The sequence below is a fragment of the Antechinus flavipes genome, chromosome 3 (assembly GCF_016432865.1).
Source record: "Antechinus flavipes isolate AdamAnt ecotype Samford, QLD, Australia chromosome 3, AdamAnt_v2, whole genome shotgun sequence".
In the NCBI taxonomy this organism is placed as follows: domain Eukaryota; kingdom Metazoa; phylum Chordata; class Mammalia; order Dasyuromorphia; family Dasyuridae; genus Antechinus; species Antechinus flavipes.
Window position 1 is genome coordinate 599,990,221 of NC_067400.1, and position 17,731 is coordinate 600,007,951.

A 17,731-nucleotide genomic window follows, 5' to 3' on the forward strand; every position below is an offset into this window, starting at 1 on the left:
AATTTTTTAGAGGAAGAAAACATTTGGTCATTAGTACAATATCACATACATAGAAGTGTAGCTTAGAATTCAGGGTTTCTTCTAGCAGAATTAGCATAGCCCGCTATCCCAGAGAAACTAGATGTCCAAAAGACTAGAACTATAGCACTAGTTAGCTACATGACCCTTTTTTACACCTGCTTAGGGGGAAAGAGAAAAATAGATTTCACAATTTAGCACACACTCATCTACCAGAATTAAGAATTTGAAGTTTGGAGAATCTTAAACAATCATTTTTGCAACCCAGCATGGGAAAAGATATATGAGAAGAGACCACACTAAGGAAACAATGAAAAATCACCAATACCTGGAACCCCAGAGGGGAATATCTCCAGTGCCTATAACCAGCTAAAGTTCATGCTTTGTGTAAAGATCAAATGTAATTGTTGTTTAATGAGTACGGGGTATATTTATTACACTTCACCTCCCTCCAGCCTCTTCTTTCATCCATTTCTTCCTCCTCTCACCAAGAAAAGGTTTATGCTGACTAATTTAATGGGGGGGAAATCCAAAGTGTAGTTATTACACACTGAGAATTATAATAGCAAAAGAAATATCTATGACAACTGATCAAAAACATAGGAAATCTATAGAGAATCTTTGATGAAACATAGTCACTGAAATAGATGATACTGGGCTTATGAAAGAAGATATGGAAGGAGTCGCATATGAAGCAGAATTATACATACTGAAAGAATAAGGAAGTTTATATCTTAGCTCAAAGCTCATCTCTGGCAGGATAAATGAGTCCACCTTAATTCCAGAATAATACTTGCTTGTTTTTCTAAGAAGATTCAAAGATCTAAGATCCAGAAAGGAAAGGATGGGAAAGAAAAGACTTGGCTCTGGAGAGCCTTTAGCATCAAATATCTAGAAGAATTCTCTGAATGTCTACCAGTTTCCTGTAATGAGTATAATGAAACACTGCCTTCCTTCCCATGACCTCTTGCTAGACACTGTACTCTTTACAAAAGAATAAAGCTGGAGAAGATGGGGTTGGAGGAGGTATGGAGAGGTATGCAAAAGAGACCTAGAGAGACCAGATAGCAGACTGTACCAGTAACTGAACTGTGATCTTGGAGTAATAAAAATGGAAAGAAGCAGAGAGATGCAAGTTATATTCAAGTAATGAGTATAATGAGACACTCCCTTTCTTCCCATGACTTCTTGCTAAAGATTGCACTCTTTACAAAAGAATAATTAAAACTAGAGGAGATGGGGATAAGGGAGGCATGCAAAGGAGAGTCAGAGAGACCAGATAGCAGTAACTGAAGTATGTTCTTGGGGTAGTAGGAATGGAAAGAAGCAAAGGGATGTAAGTTTTACTCAAGTATAAACAACAGAACCCAGAAAATGATTGGATGCAAGGAATAAGTTGAAAGGGAGGATTGAAGGAGACTGATTGGAATAATAATGTCATTAGCAGATATTGGGAAGTTAGTGGGTTTAGAGGAAAGTTGATGGGTCCGATTGGGACATATTGAGTTAAAGGAGTTGGCCAGTAGAGATGTACAAGAGATAGCTGGCAGTTTGGAACTAGAGCTCTAGGTAGAAGTTGACTAGGGACAAACTTCTGCATGTCATCTTCATAGAGATAAGAGTTGACATATGGAAATGGATGGGATTGTCAAGGGAGAGTGTGTATAGGGAAGAGACAATGAAGGACAGAGGTTTTAGGAAAACAGTGCATTTAGGCAGCAGGAGGAAGAAGTGGAAGGAAGCAAGGGAAGTTAAAAAAAAAAACCAATCCAGTGATCAGAATCAGAGATATGACATTACTATTATAACAAAGAGAATGACTGAGAGAATAGTTTTCAGTGCAGCAGAAAGGAGCTGGAAATGATTTCTTGATAAATTCATTGATTTCAAAATTCCTGACCAGATCTAAGATGGCAAGTGTCCATATCTGTATCACATATGAAAACAAAATAAAGTTCCTTTGTACTTAGAAGAGAAATAAATAATGCAACAAGAAACTTTACAGAAGCATTGTAAGAGCTGCCTCTGATGAATTGGGAGATGCAGTATATGTATATATTACATTTTAGAAGTCTTAGTTTTTAAAATTGAGTTTATTCTTGGGAATTATCACTGTTCTAGGAAACAGATAAAATTAACACAAGGTTTGTTTACCCAGCTATTTCTTGAACAAAGACATTTCATTTTTCTTTAGTTTTTAGACATTTCAAAAAAGTTAGTAGTTTTCCATTCTGAGATGTCATTCTTGCTGACATAACTAACAGCTATCCAGTAGAGTAAGAATTCTTTTTCCCCAATTTTTAAACATTTTTATTTAGAGTTTTGAGTTCCAAATTCTATCTTTTGCTCCCTCCCTCCTTCTCTTCCCCTCGCTGAGATGGTAAGCAATCAAATATAGGTTATATATGTGCACTTATAGAAAACATTTCCATAGTAGTCGCTTTGAACAAAAAAACTCAAACAAAAAAGAAAAAATGAAAGAAAGAGAGTGAAAAATAGCATGCTTCAATCTGCATTCAATAAATATCAATTCTTTCTTTGGAGGTGGATAGTATGCTTCATCATTAGTCCTTCAGAATTGACTCTGGATCATCATATTGCCGAGAATAGCTAAGTCGTTCACAATTCATCATCAAACGGTATTGCTAATACTGTGTATAATGTACTCCTGGTTCTGTTCACTTCACCATGGAACATTTCATGTAGGTGTTCCCAGGTTTTTCCAAAATCATCCTACTTGTCATTTCTTATAGCATCTTAATATTCCATTATATAAACCACAGCTTATTTAGCCATTCCCCAAATAATGGGCCTCTCTTTGCTTTCCAATTCTTTGCCATCACAAAGAGAGCCACTATAAATATTTTTGTATAGAGAGATTCTTTTCTTGGGTATCTTTGGAATATAGACCTAATAGTGTTATCCCTGGATTAAAGAATATGCAGTTTTATAGTCCTTTAGGTATAGTTCTAAATTGCTCTCCAGAATGGTTGGATCAGTTCACAACTCCACCAACTATACACTAGTAATCCAGTTTTCCCATATCCCCTCCAACATCTAATATTTTACTTCTTTGTCACATGAGTCACTCTGATAGGTGTAAATGGTACCTCAGAGTTGTTTTAATGTATAATTCTTTTATTAATAGTGGTTTAGAGCTTTTTATATAACTATAGAGAGTTTTGATTTCTTTGTTGAAAACTGCTTGTTCATATTCTTTGACCATTTGTCAATTGGTGAATGACTTGTATTTTTATAAATTTGACTCAGTTCTCTATAAATTTAAAAAATGAGGCCTTTATCAGAGATACTTGGTTTTTTTTTTCCCCCTGAGGCAATTGGGGTTAAGTGACTTGCCCGGGGTCACACAGCTAGGAAGTGTTAAATGTCTGAGACTAGATTTGAACTCAGGTCCTCCTGACATCAAGGCTGGTGCTCTATTCACTGCACCACCTAGTTGTCCCTATCAGAGATAATTGTTACAAAAATTTCCCCAGTTTTCTGTTTCCTTATAATTTTGGTTGCATTGTTTATCTTTGTGCAAAAAACTTTTTAATTTTATATAATCGAAATGATCTATTTTATATTTTGTAATACTCTCTATATTTTTTGATTCAAAATTCTTCCCTTATCTATAAATCTGACAGATAAACTATTCCATGCTCTCTTAAGTTACTTATGGTATTATCCTTTATATGTAAATCATGTGCCCATTTTGACTTTATCTTGTCATACAGTGTAAGATTTTCAGAGTAAAAATTCTTAACCTTGCTTTCTGGCACACTTTAATATAGTCTGAGTTTTAAAATGTATAACTCTCCTCCCAAAAAACCCAGCTTAGATTATAAAAGAAATTAATTATATTGAAATAAAGATGTCATTTTTCTCCCCATGCATCCCTGAAAATCTATCCATAGATGCCTTGAGCTAAAGAGCATGAAAATCTTTTTCCCTCAGTAACCAGAATTTTAGCAAGATCTGTGAAAGTTAAAACATGAGCTGAGCTTTGAAGGACAGATAGTCCATAAATAGGTGAAGAATGGAAGTACATTTGCAGAATTATAGACGTTAAGAACTGGAAGTGACTCCAGAGGCTATCCTGGAGTCACCTAACAATCTCTCCACCAACATCTCTGAAAAGTCACCATCTAGCCTCCATTTGAAAATCCATAGTGAGGAGTTTCTACTACTTCCCAAGGTGATTTGTTTTCCTTTTGGCAGTCCTCCTGGTGGGATTTTCCTACCCTTTTGTGGCAAGGGTCCCCACCCCATTCTACTAGTACAGACCATTCCCATTGAGAAAGCTCAAAGTAAATGAAGATGGCAGCAATGCTATAACTTAATCTCTGCAATGAGTAGTATTTGAGAGTTACCTGGGCAGAGGTGACTTGACCAAGGTCACAAATTCAGATGCATTGAATACAACTCTTTTCAACTCAGAAACTAGCCCTTTACTACATCATGCTGCTTCTCTACTTTTCCTTTATGCTTAATGAAAATATGCCTCTTAGTAATGTCTGCCCACTGTTCCAATTTCTGCCCTTTGGGGCTAAACAGAATGAAACTGAAGTCAGCTATCATTCCTCCTCCATGAGGAGCCTTCTTTTCGCCACTTCCTAGGCATCTCCAAGCTACCACCTCTATCCCTCTTTTCAATTCTAAATCCTTTATGTGTGTGTTGTCTTATATTATTACAGTATCCTATGAGGAGAAGGACTTATATGCTTGTATTTGTATCTTCAGTATATTATGTCCTCTGATAGAATATAAGCTCCTTGAGGGCAAGACTATTTCATTTTTGTCATTGTATCATCAGGACCCCACACGGTGCCTTACACATAATGAGGGCTTATTAAATGCTTTTTTCTTCTTTCATTCACCATGCTAAAGATCCCCATTTTCTTCAACAGCATGAGCAAAAGACTAGTATCAAGGTATACAAGGCATGTATACAGGATTTGAAAGGTGGGTTAGAGTCACATTGAGCAGGGATTTGAATGTCTAGTTAAGAAATTTGGAATTTATCCCATAGACAATGGAGATTTGGGGGTCGGGTATGGGAGGAAGCACGGGGTAATGAAAGCTGCATTTTATAAAGACCAGCCTGCTTGATATATGGGCTAAAATGGGGAAAATCTAGGGATAGGAAGACACATTTGGAAGTTATTATAAATCATCTAATTAGGAAGACAAGGCTAATAAACATCTGGCAACTAGAAAACAATGTAAAACATTACATAGTTATTGTTGTTCCTGTAACCCTTCATTCTCCAAGAAGAACAAAATGGCATCACTATGTTAGCGTCAACTTACAATGTGTCCAGCTGTGGCTGGTCAATATGAGCTTAGAATGCTTTGTCATACATCAGGCACAAATAGTCCATTTGAATATTTAGGATTCTCGAACTCTGGGCATCTTATGTTTGTTTTGAGTTATTTCAGTTCTGGTTTGCCATCTCTTCACATCATCTCTTCAAGCAAAATACTTGCATTCAACAAATGCAACATCCCCAAGGCAAAAAAAAAAAAAAAAGATTAGTAGAAGAATTAATATCAACAAATTAGAGTGCTTCTTTGACAGAAAAGCATATTGCTAACTTGCAGGGTACATGAGCCAACACACAGTTGGCAACAGTGGGGCAGAAAAGGAGTGGGTAACTTTCAGAGATTCGATGGACTACACTATTCATTCATATAAGTCAGAACACTTGTGAACATCAAGACTGGTTTGATGAAAATGATGGCGAAATTCAGAAGCTGCTAAATGAAAAATGAGAACTCCACAGGATGTACCAGCAGTTTAGTTCATCTATTTCTAAGAAAGTAGCATTCAATTCCATCAAAAGTAAAGTGCAAATGAAACTTAGATAGATGCAGGATTCTTGGTTCAATAAGAAGGCAGTTGAAATTCACTTATATGCTGATAGTAACAATCCAAAGTACTTTTATAATGCATTGAGACTATTTATGGACCAAAGACCTATGGAGCAGGAAGAGAAGGGAAAAAGGTTGGAGCTTATGAATTGTAAAGAATTTTTAAAATTAGAGGAGTTTAATTCTAAAAGAAATAGTGAATCACTGGAGGAAAGTCATTGAGTAGGGAAGTCATAAATGAATAGAGTGTCTTTTAGGCAAATCACTTTTATTGCTGTACAAAGGATTGAATGAAGTGGGGGAAAATTTGAGGCAGAGAAACCAATTAGAAGAGGGACAAGATGAGAGGTGTTGAAGGCCAAAAATAGGATGATGGCTGTTCGAATGGAGAGGAAGGAACAGATGCAAGAGAAGCACAGATGGCAAGATCTGGAAACTGATTGGATGTATGGAGCGAGGGAGAAAATGTTAATGTTGAAAACCAGGGTGACTGGAAGGATGGTTGTATCCTTGACAGAAAAAGTAAAGTTCAGAGGAATGGTGGATTTGGAGGGGAAAGTAATTATTTTTGTTTTGGCAATGTTGAGTTTAAAATATCTACAACACATCCTATTTGAAATATCCAAAAGACAGAAATGCATGATTAGTTTTCCCCCCAAGACAGTGCCAAAGAATGTAGTTGCCCCAAGACAGAAGCCAAGTCAAGACCTTGAAGGCTAAGAAAGAAGAGTTAAAAAGCTACCAAAAAAAAGTGGGGTGGGAGGGAAAAGAAAATCTGAAGATCTTCCACCTTTTATCTACCCAAGTCATTTCAACTTCCCAAACATCTCAAGTATCCTTAAAAAGTGCATTGGGAGAAATAAGATCAATCACCATACCATGAAGTTTCTTTTCAGTCTGCCCACCAAGAAGATTTTGGACACTAGCACTGTGGTCTTCGTTGTGTATATCAAGGCCAACAAACATCAGAACCAATAAGCTGGCAGGAAGTTGTATGAAATCCAAAGCTGACATACTGATCAGGCTTGAGAGAGGAACAATGTCTACTATTCCTGCTTTGGACATTGCCAATAAGACTAGGATTATCTAACATGTCTGACTAGTTACTCTCTATGCAATAACATTTTGCAATATACCTGTAAAAAAAATTTAGACATGTATGACTAGAGCTCAGGAGGGAGATTAGAGATAAATGTATAGTTTTGGAAATTGTTTGCATAGAGATAATAATTGAACCTCAATGGGGTTTTGCATATCTCATCCAATATGGAGAACATCCATGTGGAAGATCCCAGGGACCTGATTCTTGAAGAAGATATTCTATGTTGACTTACCACTTGATTGGAGAATTGCCTCTATCCATTGACTGTACAGCTGAAGCTGTGTGCATCTTTAAATCTATCTGAACAAGGAACCATCATCTCTCTTTCCAGTGGCATCCAACGATAAAGGACTATTTGTGGGTTCTTGATAGACATATCATACAATAAGCTGGCTAAGGAAGGAGTATATTCCCTTCCTCTTAGGTCCTTTGGCCCCAAGAAATGGCCTTAGAGTTATGGTCTTATTTTGTTTGTCTTTTGAGTTATAGGTTCATGAAGCAGAATCTAAGACCTGTGAACTCAAATTAAGGCTGGAAGGAGTTACCTGGAACTTAGTGGGACTAATATTACATAGAAACTGAGCTAACTTGCAAACTTAATCCCCCTCTCTCCTAAGGGTCTAAGGTGATTACAGAAGATATCATGCCCCATGAGGTGTTGGGGACAGAGAAATGTTTGTTTATTCTTGCTTTGAAGTAAAAATTATTTATCATAAACTAATTTGATTGTGAAATAGTTAAATGGAACTTGGGTATGTATTCCCATGAAATTGGGGGAACACAATTCATAAGGGTCTGAGTCAAGGACTTGTCAAAACAGTTAAATTACTATTTGATAAAACTTCAGGTTTTCAGTGATCATAGATATCAATACAAAAAGCAAGGGAGAGAGGAATAAGTTCATAAGTGACTGCCTGCTTGGATATGGTAACACTTCTAATGGAGAATTACCTAGAGGCTCTTTGGCCCTTCCACAACCTCTCAGAACACTGGAGACTTCTGAGAAAGAAACAGAAGTGGCCAGACAGTGGGAGTCAAATGCAGAGTTGAAGAAATTACCAAGTGAGAGAGAATTGAGAGAAGACATGGGAACAGGAGGAAAAGGGAAGGTAATGATGTCCAAAGCAGAAGAAGGTAGACCTTAAATGTTAAGAAGAATGTAGTTATGAGCAGGATTGGGAAAACAACAGTCACAAACCTCGGGAGCCAGAACAATTCATTCCTAGACAAAAATCCCCACTACAACATATGTGACAAATGGCCTTTGCTTGAATACCTCTGATGAGAGGAACTTTGCCTTCTCCCAAAGCAGTGTCCATCCTCTCCATTTTTGGAGAAGTCTAATTTTTTTTTCCTTCATGTCAAGTCTCTATCGCTTTAGCCCTTGCACTGGCTACTCCTAATTCCACTTGAGAAGGCATATATTTATTGGGAAACAAAACCACTAAAGCTGGGAAACCCAAGGCGAGTCCCCAAAAGTGAGTTTCATAAAGGAGTGCATTCACTGCTGAGTTCCTCTTTAGCAAAACCTAAGAACTTGGATAACAACTCCATCAGCAGTGTTATCTTTGAATAGGGCAGATTGAACTACAAATAAATTGATCCTGAAGAACTGCCCAAACAGAATGCTGAGAAACCAAAATGGCACGGAGCACATTTCTGATGATTAACCTTGGTGAGCAGGGACTTGTTCTTTGCATCTCATGCCTGTGGCAACAAGGACATCTAGTTGAACAGCCTCTGAGTGTCTCTAACATGCTTCTGTGAACTTATTCTTCATTATTTCCAGTCACTCACCTATCTAGGGAAAATAAAGGGAAAGCTCAGGGCTGGAGTAGCAAAAGAAAATGATATCTTCTGTCACACAAATAACAGTGTGTTTTAATATTCCAGATATTTAAGACTTTTCATTGTTAGATGAACCCAAATAACAATCCAGGAAACCCAGACACTGCAGAATAATGGAAAAATGTAAAAAGCCAAATAAAAAAATACTAGCATTCAAAGCAAGGATGAACATGAAAAATCAATCTACTCCCACAGATTACACAGGAAATTCCCAAGGGGACTGGCAGATTTTGGAAGAGAAAAAGAGATTATATTTTATGGAAGTAGATACAATAACCATTCTCTTCCCATAAAGCAAGTGATGGAAGATTGTCTCTGCTCCATAGACACACACTGCACATTTTCGGGATAATGGTAACAGGAAATCAATAGGATCTTTTATATGTGGAAAGACATTATCTGTATGGACTCCCAGAACTAACAAATAGGGCCACAGAAGACCTTTACTAAAAAGTGCCACTCACCATTAATCTTGGTGCAAGGACAGAAGGTAGCCTTTATGTCCAGATCTTTGCTTACTTTTCAATTATCATCAATATTTTATTTATTTAGAGAGATAACCTTGTTCAAATCTTCACTTCCCGTTAGGGCCAAAGAGGCTCTAGGTAATGCTCCATTAGAAATGTCACCACGTCCAAGCAGTCAGTCATTTATGAACTTATTCCTCTCTCCCTTGCTTTTTTGGTTGATATCTATGATCACTGAAAACCTGAAATCTTATCAAAGAGTAATTTAACTGTTTTGACAAACTCACTGAGATTGGTGAGTTTCTTGGTTTTTCTGCCCAGTGATTTGGAGTAGAAACAAAATTAAGATTAGCAAAATAACAAAAACAGAAACAAAATGTTTATGCTACATAATTTTCCCATAAAGAGCATCGGTGTCCTGTGGCTTCAAAAATTAATTAGATAAGGGCTCTTGGCAGTATCCATTCTCTCCACTTTCAGAGAACTCAATTTTCTTTTCTTTATGTTAAGGAGATATCCTTCTTTAACACTTCCACTGGCTACTCCTAATTCTACTTGACAACATCCTTGTATTCCAACCATACTCTGCTTATTTAACAGAAGGAAGGTTGTTAGAATGAAAAGAAAAAGGAGGTGAAGCTTTCTTAATTTGTATAGAAATGGAACTATTTTAAAGAGCCTACCATCAAGTATTGGGTCTACATAGGACTGTAGTAGGAACAGTTTGTCATGGATAAGCTAGATATTGATAGGATTAGTGAGAATAAAAGATCTTAGATTTCTTAGTTGAAAAAGACTTCTGGGTCATCTAGTTCAACATCCTATGAGTAGAGAGTAGAGAATAAGTAATTCTACTAGAGAATGAGTAATATCTAGCATGAAGGGAAAAACAGTATAGTTAGCGTGGAACATATGTAGTTTTAGGGTCTAATATTCAATCAAGTAAAATTTCTTTAGAAGGGCAATAGTTTGTAGCATCTTTTTTTGTAGTGAATACTACAAAACTAGAATGATATTAATTCTTGCTTTCTCCAGGGCTTATATTCCTGCTGCTTCATAGTTGTTTCCTAACCCTGTTGTCTCTTTCCATGCATGGAACTGTATGCACCTTACCTGATTTATAAGCTAGAAACTAGAAATTGAGTAGATGCCCATCAGTTGGGGAATGACTGAATAAGGTATGGTTATATAAATGTTATGGAATATTATTGTTCTATAAGAAATGATCAGCAAGATGATTTCAGAGAGACTTATATGAACTGATGCTAAGTGAAATGAATAGAACCAAGAGAACATTGCACAGAAACAAGATTATGTAATGATCAACTGTGATGGACTTAGCTCTTCTTAACAATGAGATGATCCAAGACAATTCCAATAGACTTGTGATGTAAAGAGCCATCCACAACCAGAGAGAGAAATATGAAGACTGAATATGGATCAAAGCATAGTGTTTTCACTTTGTTGTTGTTAATTTGTTTGCTTGCTTTTTCTTTTTTGTGTTTTTTCCCTTTTGGTCAGATTTTTCTTGTGCAGCATGACAAATAATGGAAATATGTTTAACCTATATCAGCTTGCTTGCTTTCTTGGGAAGTGGAAAGGAAGGGATAGAGAGAGAGAGACAAATTTGGAATACAAGGTTTTGCAAAGCCGAATGTTTAAAACTATCTTTGCATGTATTTGGAAAAATAAATACTATTTTTTAAAAAAAGTTCTCTAATAGACCTTTACAGGACTGGATAATCCACATTTTTATATTTAAAAGCTGAAAAAACAAATCTGAAATGAAACCTGATTTTGGATAATTCAGTGACATCTATAAGATAATAATTTTAAAAATCATAACTGAGACTACTCTCTTCCTAACATGGCATTCTTTCCCATGACAGTGTCCTTGAAATTAGCAGGGAACACACTTAGAATCTCTAAGCTCACTTTTCACAATGAAATGGGGATGAGAGGGCAGCCTTGGGCCTATTCTCAACATGGATCCTTTCAAGTGAGCTGATAAACTAAGCCAATGATTGATTCAGACTGATAAAGTCTCTGGATGTGATGTTTCCCACTGGAAGTTCCTTCCCACCCACAGTCCTACCCCGTGGGTGCCATCTGCTTATTTACAGCAAATCTCACCTCACCTGTTGACATTTACAAGCTTATGCCAAAACCCAGAAGGAACCTGGAGAGTGAGGGAAGTGAAGACCTAAGGAATTTTCAAATCACTCAAACCTTCATTAGCTGAGGCTGCAGAAAGGAAGTAGAAAATTGATCACAGTGTCTTGCACATATGGCATTCTATAAATATTTGTTGAATTGGATGGAATTGAAGTTGGGGAGCCATGTGTAGACATACGAGTATAGGGATAACCACTGCCATCTGCCCCCTTTCTCCCTCCAAAGCCTTTGCTGTGGGTAAAACTCCATGGCAGACTAGCAATAGTATTCTTTTAATTATAAAGTTGACATGCATTTTACGAACTGGCCCCAGAAGAGGCAAGCCTCTCATTTCCATGGAAACCTGCTGTGATGCTACAAAGAATTTTGACCCAGGTGAGGTTGGAGTAGTAGCTGCAGCCAATGAATATGGAGAAGTGATCTGACTTTCAAAGTAAGCTCCTCTAGGTGTAGAGAAAGATGGGGAACGACAGCAAAGAGAGCTAGCTTTCTCAAAGAGTTATTGCTAGACAGAGGGGTCCTTGGTGAGATCTGTGAAAATCCTGGGCTTATAAATCAGGTAAAGTGTATACAGTTCCATGCATGGAAAGAGACAACAGGGTTAGGAAACAACTATGAAGCAGCGGGAATATAGGCCCTGGAGAAAGCAAGAATTAATATCATAAGCATTTCATGGACAACCCTGTGGCTCTGTGGCTTTGGCCAACTTAAGAAGCATGACATGACCGTTACTATCACTACAAGACCAGGCATAGTGGGGAATCTGGGGCGTTGCCATGGCAATTCCAAACCTTGAAACTTTCATCCTTTTGTATTTTTTGCAAAGAGCCAGTCTCTCTAACAACACAGGGGAAAAAATGAGCCCAATAGGTGGGCTGATTCGGGAGACAGAGGTTGCTCAGAAGTGATACCATTTCTCTTCTCCACTGAAGGAATGGAATTAATCCCATTCTTTGAGGTTTTCTCCAACTTCCTCTACACTAGATATAGCTGCTCCATCCATTCTAGTGCCTTTCTGGTCAGGGCAGGTGATAAAAGTGGAAGAGGGGAGGGAAAGGAAATCTCTACTATGTTCTTCTGTCTTCCTGAACCAGCCCTGACTAAAGTCTTCGGAGGGAGGGAGAAGAACCTTTCAAGATATTTTTATCATAATTAATTTCCTGTCTTTTACAACATTTCAGCTATAGTGAACTAGAAAGAAAGCTGACCAAGGTCTCTTTCTCTGGGTGACTAAATGAACTTAAAGTTCTTTCTGCCTTTGTTTTCCTTTCTTAAGATCCCTGCGTGTGGAAACTTGTGAAAGTGACAGTTTGGCGGGAGCAGCTAGATGGTAAAGTGGATAGAGCAGGGAGACCTGAGTTCAAAATCAGCCTCCAATTGCCTCAGCTTAAAAAAAATTAAGTGAGAGTTTCTTGTTGTTCAGTCACTGCAGTCATGTATGACTCTTCATAATCCCATTTGGGGTTTCTTGGCAGAGATACTGAAAGGGTTGGCCATTTCCTTCTCTAGATCATTTTACAGATGAGGAAACTGAGGTAAACAAGACAAAGTGACTTTCCCAGAGTCACATGGCTAGGAAGTATCTGAGGGTGGATTTAAATTCAAGTCTTCTGGACTCCAGGACCAGCCCTCTATCCAGAATTTCGACTCAGGACTAGATTTCACTTCAGATGAAAATTTGCTTGATATTTTTCATTCATCATACAATAAATAACTATGAAACATTTCTCTTATTAATGAGATTCACTGCTTCTAAGATTCAGTATGATACCTCATGTAACATAATGAATCTTTTCATTAGTGCCTGGATATTCTATATGACTTTATAGTTGCTGTATTAAATGTTTATGTGATCCTAAAAATCATTTTTAAAAAAGGATCTAAAAGAACACTGTTTTCCTATTGTATATGACAGCAGAGGCCTCCTTCCCCTGATATTGCTTAGAAATGAGAAGCATTATGGGGAATGGGATACAAAAAAGCCAAACCCACCCAGCAAACATTTCCTATTCAACTTGTGCTTTTTATGGAAGGAAACTGTCACACATGTTACTTCAAATAAACAATCAAATTAATTTTAGCATCTGTAAGGAACCACTTATTGCTGAATGGGTGAGACAGGAACCATATTTATGAAGCTTTTACACCTATGTATTCCACATCTTGAAGTTTTCTTTGTCCATTTCTCTGTTGGTTGGGACCACATGCCTGCCCTCTGCTGGCTAATGGACAATCTGAACATTGTGTTTGCTGTTTATGGGTCTCCAATACTGTGACCACTTAACCAGCTCACCTCTTCCCTGTGGATGAGCTACTTATCTGTTCTCCACCTCATCAAGATTGTTTCACGCTGTGAAAGCTTTTGGCCAGACGGTATAACATTTTGAGCTCCCACGGGCCCTTGAAATTACCTTTGCAAACCACACATCCAAAAGAAGAAGCCAGGAATATCATACTCAGATTGTTGAAGAGAAAAACCATCATAAGTGTAAGTTCAATATCCCAATATTATAAAGGCCATGTTATCTCATCAATGGGAGTCTCTCCTCCCAACGATTGCAAGTGATCGTCGAATAGGATAATAAAATTAATTGTTGGTAACTTGAATGCTGCCACTTGTCATTGATTTATCAGATGTCTATCTTATGCATGGAAGGCTCTGTTTAAAGATCTCTGAGTAGTATAAGTTGCTTACAGTCCGGTGGAGGCTGGGCAAGACAGCATGATTATGTAAGATAAGTAGCACATGGGAAAAATCATTATTGGCCTATGATAGGGAAAGCAGACAATGAAGGGGGCCCAATGTGGGGAACTCAGTGGATAGTTGAGGGCTAGAAGAATTCTAGAGTGCCATGGGGGTCAGTCTTGAAATGGACAGCTAAGGGTCCATTCCTTGGGGATGGTTCTGGGGACCTTCCAATGGACCTCCCCAACAGTAGGGATAGCAAATGAAGGCTGAAAAAGTCCAAAGCTTCAAAGGCTGAAAAGGGGTTAAGATTTTCAGATTCAGGGGGAAAGATAGACGTGAAAGAATGAGAAAATTAGATGGGCAGAAGATTGTGCTCAGAGAAAGTTCCCCTAAAACGTTGGAAGTGGAGGCATCTCAAGTGACAAAAAGACTTAAGGTGAACCTGTACTTGTGACTGAAATGAAACAGAGAGAAAGATCAAAGAAGTTGATGTTGAAGAACTCTGAGTCAGACCTGGGACAGTTAGATGATGCAGTGGCTAGAGCACCCATCCCGAGTTCAAATGTGATCTCAGACACTTGATACTTCCTAGTTTTGTGACTCTGGGCAGAGTCCCTTAATCCCAATTACTTTGCAAAAAAACAACAACAACAAAACAAGACAAAATTAGTAAACCTAAGGAGGAAGTGGAAGGATATGATAAGGGTTAGTAGGATGAGGGAGGGGTTTATTGGTGTTCTGCTGTTTCTTTGTGACCCTATTTTGGATTTTCTTGGCAAACATACTAGAGCGGTTGGCCATCTTCCTTTCTGGTTCATTTTACAGATGAGGAAATTTAAATCAACAGAGTTAGTGAGTGTCTAGTGAATGTCTGAGACCCTATTCCAGCTCAGATCTTCCTGAATCCAGGCTTGGCATTCTATCCATAGTTAGTTGCCCTAAGGAAAAGAAAATATATTCCTTTTTTTTTTAATCCTCCAAAAGTTCCAGCAGAGTTGGTTTATTCCCCATAAAATCAGGGTGCGACAATAATTGCTATTGTTTGTAAACCAGCATCCCATAGATCATCAAAACGTGAGGCTGCTAGGAAACATTTACCAAGGACAGATCTTGATTTGTCAGAAACCACTTCCAAACTGTAAAAGCAGTTTTAGCACTCCACCTGACCCCAAATTAAGTAGAAGTTCTCCATATATATGAGGTCACAGAGAATTGCCTCTTCCTCTGAAAAATCAAGCCTTGAGCACCAGTGAATCTTGAGAATTCCTGACAAAAATCATATAAAAAAAACAAAAACAAAAACAAAAATCTCCTCAGGAAATGGAGAACTGAGGGAACGATCCCCTATATATTTATAGAATTTATAGCAGCTCGTGTATATGTGTGTGTGTGTGTGTGTGTGTGTGAGACCACAGTTTCTCTCCATATCCCTTTCCTCCCCAGAAGCTATTCCATAAAAGATAGTATTTTTTAGAAACAAAGAAAAAAAGGGAGGGATCAGCACAATTGATCAGTTATGAGCAGCCCTGTGAACCTCCATCTCAGCAAAAGGGGCTGAACAGGAAATAGATGCCCTTTCATGGAAGAATTACAAAAAAGGTTTTAGTGAATTAATTTATTGCCTCAGCTACCTCAGGACAGTGGGCCCATCTTCCCTAGATCCTCCATTTTGAGGGGAAGAGCCTGGACCAACCAGATTTAGTCACTAAATCCCCCGGTAAGTACCTCTTTCTACCCCTTTCAGCTCCCTTTTGTATCACCTTCCCCATTAGAATATAAGCTCTTTGAGGACAGGGACTGTCTTACTTTTTTGTTTGTGTTTCTATCTCCAGAGCTTTACCCAGAATCTAATCTGTAGGAAGAGCTTAATAATTGCCTTTTGGCTAACTGGTTCAAACACTATGCATGAACAGCTCAAAGGAATTTGATGCAAAAAGAAGTGCTCAGAATCAAGAACACAGTTTGCTCCACAAGAACAATTATATAAAGGCAAACAATAGCAGAAGGCATTAGGTCCCATTTTGACTTTAGATATCTGCTGATGAATCTGATCTCTCCCCTCCTCTTGGAGAGGTGGTGGACAATGGAGGTGGAATGAAATTTCTGTTGCCAGCCATGGTCTGTGTCTCAGGCTGCTGTGTCCAACTCTATTTCTTTGTTTCAAGAGAGGGTTCATTCTGTGAAGGCGGAGGGTGGTATTAGGAAATGACAGCAATGTAGATAAAAGCATCAATAAAACATTAAAAAAAAAAAACACTACGGTCTGAGAAATGCATGGCTGTTTATAAACCACATATATCCTCTGGCTTATTTTCCGTCTGAATCAGCCTTAGATAATGCTGTTGTCATCTGGGTTAAACTTGCTAAAGATATGAAGCCAAAAAGCCAAGAACAACCCCGAAATTTTAAAGGTTCAGATAAGTTAAGACAGAATTTAACACCAGGGTACCTATAACTAAGGATTTCTTTTTCCCCTGAACCTTTCTTTAAAGGGTTATCGTAGCTCATGAGGGGATGGAAGAAGACCAGGCAGTGAATGGCAAGCGAGTACTAAATCCCATTCTGGACTCAGTGACAAGAGAATAATAAAAAGATTATAGGTAATTTCTCCTCCTGAATTATAGAGGAAGTGCAGGGATTCAGTACTGACATAGAAGTGGCTTGGACGGGCTGCTCACCTCTTCTCTCAGTATTGCCGCTATCACTCAGATGAAGGGGATGAAATGAATGACCCCCACTGTACTTGCTGAGGGCATCAGAGCCGTCATTAACGGCTGGCAGCTTCCTGAGCTACTGAACACAGTGGCTGTCCTGGGAGACCAAATGTTTGGGGGTCATTTTGAATATGAACACTGAAGATAAATTTTGTTATATATGCCATTTAAAGATAAGCGAATTCCATAATAGATTTTTTTTTTTTTTAGATATAGCTTTACTGCTCTGTACAAATGACTTTTGTGGCTTCATCCAATGGGAAGACAGCAATCCTCAGGGCAGGAAGTTAAAATATACAGCTGAATTCTGTCAGCAGCTCTGTTGTGAGAGGTTTGTTGGCGCTGCGTGAGTGTGTGTGTGTACTTAACTTACGTATTGTATTTCTCTTTTCATTTTTTTCTCATATAGAATAAAGTTTTTAGGAATATAGAACCAAAGAGCAAAGTACATAAAAAACATATTTCAGGTCTGTGATGTATCTGTCTTGCTTTCCATTTGCCACAACTATAATCCAAGTAGCCATAATAAAAAAACATCACGGGTCCAAGAGAGGACAAATGCAGAGAACCCTCGAGCTACTATTCTCTTTATTCCAGTGACAATAAAAAACAGATCATTCTCAATCACAGAAATTTAGTCCTAGGCTTACGGAAATAGGCTATTTATTTAGGCAATAATACCTTATGTTTGTACAGCACTTTAATTTAAAAAGTATTTTCACACACATTATTTCATTTGATTCACTTGAGGGAAACATTACTTCAATTTTACTGATAAGTAAACCAAAGTTGCAATTTGACCAAGGTCACAAAGTATAGGTAAGACTAGAATCCAAGTCTTTCT